A 4,921-nucleotide genomic window follows, 5' to 3' on the forward strand; every position below is an offset into this window, starting at 1 on the left:
TTCTAGTTTTAGTTACAAGTCCATCAGTTTTTCTGTTTTCGATCACATGTAGCCTATGTGTTTTTGTAGGAGTTCCAATAATATATATAGGTCCTTCTCTTGATTTGTCATGTTAGACTTCTTTCCTTTTCTTTTAAATATTTTCTAGCAAACTTCGAGACACAAAATTGAATGTAAAGTTTAAGTAGAGGTGATAGTCTGGACCGTTGAGGAAATAAGACCTAAAAAAGGCAGGAAATGATATGATGGTATAGCATCATTATACCACAATGCAGTATTTTTATCTCGAAGGATGTCGGTCCATGGAAAACAGACAGCAGAATGACGTGCCTTCAAGGCGAAGTGAGTCGTCCTTTTAATAGAGATTTCTGAACAAGACGAAGCGCCTCGCAATCAATAAAACTTGTTACATAATGGAAATTTCAAAACAATTACACGCAAAGTTGTACCAACGTTCAGTGGCGTATTTCATCTCCTTTATCTATAAGGTTTGAGCCAACTGCTTTGCTCTCACTTCAATGGTTGATATTTAACCAGCGTGTCCTAGGTTTTGCAACATTTCTATTATCCATCTTGAATCTAGCGTACACTACTTTTAACACTTAATTACAAATGATTGATAAATTGGCAACTTACTAGTGTTAATTATATAAGCACGTGTGGGTTACAGCTGTTTCGGTGTATACACCATCGTCAGAGCCTACTAGATCATAGAGCACACTCACTATTTGACTCCACATTACAACACACACAGTCCACACCTGTGGAGTAACGTCAGCACGTCTGGCCGCGAAACCAGGTGGCCCGGGTTCGAATCCCGGTCGGGGCAAGTTATCTGGTTGAGGTTTTTTCCGGGGTTTTCCCTCAACCCAATACGAGCAAATGCTGGGTAACTTTCGGTGCTGGACCCCGGACTCATTTCACCGGCATTATCACCTTCATTTCATTCAGACGCTAAATAACCTAGATGTTGATAAAGCGTCGTAAAATAACCCAATAAAATAAAAAAATACAACACACAAACACGCTCTTACAACAGGTAGCGATATCAAGATGACGCTATGATCTAGTAGGCTCTGACGATGGCGTACATACCGAAACAGCTGTAAGCCACAGTGCTTATATAATTAACACTAATGGGTGTTCAGTTCAAAATGTGTCATGGCTCGCTGTATGCCGTCATGTGGCTAGCCGATGAGACTAGAGAATTCAATCTTCCTACACTTCCGCAGAGGTGTATAATCTAAGAGGCAGAGAAGTTGCCTAGCAATTATGGCGTTCATTCTGAAGAGTACGGTAACGCCGGTAGTGGCAGGAATGTGAACTGTTTGGAAATACGTACTGTCGGGATATGGGGAGAGGGTTGAGACGATTACTTACGTATTTGTTGACATTAACTTCGACGGTCAACATGGACACGGAGCATTTGATTTGTGTTGTGGAATGTTACCGTACGCAACCGATGATAACAAATACCCTGCGTACGACTTGCCGGCGCAAAACACAGTTCGAAAGAAGTTATGGTAGCACACAGACCGTACAGACCGTCATCTGTTGCTACGACGTTCAAGTTATACCGTACACGTTCTGAAGTTCAGATTGAAGAGCGCCTTAAATAATAGGCAACTTCTCTAACATATAAGCTGAAACTCGCTTCAAATCGGTAGCCCAACAACAGTGTCGTCATGACACACTTTGAAATGAACATCCAGTAGTAAGTTGCCAATTTATCAATTATTTCTATTATATTAGGTCGATTCATAAATAATGTCGCTGTATTGTAAGATTGCACTGATTTTCTTTAGTTGGGCAATGAAATTTACAGGACGCCATGGTTATTATTGAGTATTATGAACATGTTACAGTCGTCAATTGTTAATAAAAGAAAATAAAATGGAAGTAATAAATTCTGAGATTAGAATTCTTCTAAAACACTACTGAAAACAAGATTATAAAAATGCTGCCGTGGCTCGATGAATATGAGAAGTCGAGGGTAAAGGTATCGTTAGTGAGCGTGTAGTACAATGGTGGTTTCAATAATGGAGAATGAGACAATAAAGATTTAAAACGTCTTTAAAGACCTAAGCTATGGAATATTGAGGTTACACGCAGAGTTATAGAAGAAAATCCACAAAAAGGGTTCTCGTAAGTTATCAGAAGTACTTGGTACTTCAAAAGATCCTATACATTGCCACATTAGGACGGTTAGAAAATCATACAGAAATTGTAAAATTGTACCTCATGAATTGACACCTGAACAGCCTAAACGCAAAGTGGATATCTGTCGACTACTTATCGCTAATCCCATGCATAGCAGATTTATCAGGAGAATTGTCACATGTGATGAAGAATGGGTATATTACAGCAAACCGTGGCTAACGAGAAAGAGCTGAACTGTGAACGAAATGAGGTCGGAACTTCACGATGGCCGCGGTATAGTTAATCGTATGTACACCAGACGGCCCTTGAGATTGTGGGGGGGGGGGAACCCTGTCTTGAAATTTGTTACTACTCTCAACATTGTAAGAAAGGAAATGACTATCTCATCGAAATGTTATGTTTTATTTAACGACGCTCGCAACTGCCGAGGTTATATCAGGTGTGCCGGAATTTTGTCCCGGAGGAGTTCTTTATATGCCAGTAAATCTACTGACATAAGCCTATCGCATTTAAACACACTTTAAATGTCATCGACCTGGCCCGGAATCGAACCCGCAACCTCGGGCATAGAAGGCCAGCGCTATACCCAGAGGCGGCCCGTCCTTATGTGCTACAGTGCTACAGCACAATGATAATTTTTGCTCAAATAATGTATTTGTAATACCATAGTATTTGATCTGTCACTTGACAACTTTCCGTGGTTATGTTCATGAAGCGTTATAGAGTGTTTAGCCTTCGCTCTTCGCTCTTTGGTGCCTCAGGGGGTTCGTTGTGCTACTCAAAACTTACATGAGAACGTAGACAGTTAATGCGCATGTGCAAAGCTGAAATAACTGCTCTGATTGGCTATTTTTACGCGGGAGAGTGCTGTAGTCAGCTTCAGCACGACACAGGTTGGAGATTTCAAAAGTAAAGCGTAACGAAAGAATGCTTGTTTGTGGAAGAACTCGGAACTATTTACAATGTGCTGCCAGCTACCTGTTGAAATTGCTGTCAACAGCTATACTATACTGAACAAAAGAGTGTTAAAGACTTAACTTGGAGTTCTGTACGGAAGACCCGACTTTCGAAATAAAGATGGCTGTTCAATTGTTACAATATATAGCCTCCAACAATTTACAGGATCCATTCTGTGAAGTAACGAAGTTGTTAAATATTTTGGTTACAACACCAATGACCACTGCTGAGCCAGAAAGATGTTTTTCTTTCTTGAAACGCACAAAAACGTTTTTAAGGAACACTATGTCCAACTGCGCCAACTAGAATATTATAGATTTGTTAATTTGTCCTACATAATAATATCTATAATATTGACAATTAATATTTGAGGAGAAAAATTCGCTCCGGCGCCGGGGATCGAACCCGGGTCCTTGGTTCTACGTACCAAGCGCTCTGACCACTGAGCTACGCCGAATTCAATATTACAGATATTATTCTGTAGGACAAATTAATAAAACTATAATATTCTCATATCTGCAGTGCATATATTTTTGTGCGAGATCGTGCGTATTTGCTTGCTTTCCGCACAAAATCAATATGCGGTAAGTGTGAAATACCACATTCAGTATTCCCAACGTAACACACATAACAATTTCCCTCTTCTTACCGCTTAAGCGCCATATTCATTTTACTGCTTTAGGCTTTTAACATATTATTTTTAGAGACGTTTAACGTAGTAATAATTATAAATTGGAAACTTACCACTGCAATTTCACCTAAATTGCACTGTTAATTATTGTTTTTAAATATTTGCAAAAGTTAAGTAAACTCTACAACTCCACTAAAGTTACTGGATTCGTGATGCAAGTAACATTAAGGAAGCCGTGAAAAAATCAACAAGATTCCAGATGCCGATGTTATTACTGCAATATGTTACATAAATAATATTGTTAAAATATTAAAATGAAAAATAAATCATTACATAACCTTACCGTTTGTTTTAAGCTCGCATTTATAGACTGGGGAAAAAAAAGACAGACGGATATCACGGCCTGCTGGAGTATAGTAAACACAGAAAACATTTTATAGCAACAATGTTGAAGATAGATATATTTGTTTTCCAAAGTTGCCGTCATTGAACAGAAATCAAGATGGAGAATTCATTGCAACTAATTAGAAATTCCTCTTTCAGGTATGTAATAAACGATCTTCGCACAAAATAATGTACGATAAACGAGCGGTATGTTTGTTTTCATGTTCTCGGAAATTAAAAAAGCTCAACTACGTTTCGCTTTTTCAATCTTTTCCTCGAACATGAAAACGTCAACATACCGCTCTTGTAACGTATATTACTAGTACAGATTACTGTGCACGTAACTGCGGAATCCCGGCCAAACAAGTCACTCAGCTGAGTGCGCTCCTAGTTTAATGGCAGTTGACACTGAACATATACGTCAACATAACCGAACTTGGAGTCAGGCCACAAAGGGAAACATTGAAGGAGGAGGATTCGGACCGGTGCTGCGGATTGAATTCGGCGTAGCTCAGTGGTCAGAGCGCTTGGTACGTAGAACCAAGAACCCGGGTTCGATCCCCGGCGCCGGAGCGAATTTTTCTCCTCAAATATTAAATGCGCCAACTAGGCCGACCTATCTCATCGACTTTCTATACCAGATATAACTCGGAATGCAATAAACATGAAGGTAACGCGACAATAACAACAGCTGAATCCTCATACCCGTAGGTGGAGGCGGCTCATGAGATTATTATAGTAAATTTTTCGTTAGAATGTTAATTTGATTTTTCTCTGGAAAATAAATGG

The 4,921-nt window shown here is 39.4% G+C and overlaps 1 non-coding gene across 1 annotated transcript; it reads left to right on the forward strand.

Annotated features, from left to right (window-relative positions):
* The first annotated feature begins 4,632 nt into the window (after nt 1–4,632).
* TRNAT-CGU (transfer RNA threonine (anticodon CGU)) lies at nt 4,633–4,705 on the forward strand. The gene has a single exon. It is a non-coding gene; the product is annotated as a tRNA-Thr (tRNA).
* The last annotated feature ends 216 nt before the right edge of the window (nt 4,706–4,921 follow it).

Source organism: Periplaneta americana, chromosome 6 (genome assembly GCF_040183065.1).
Source record: "Periplaneta americana isolate PAMFEO1 chromosome 6, P.americana_PAMFEO1_priV1, whole genome shotgun sequence".
NCBI lineage: Eukaryota > Metazoa > Arthropoda > Insecta > Blattodea > Blattidae > Periplaneta > Periplaneta americana.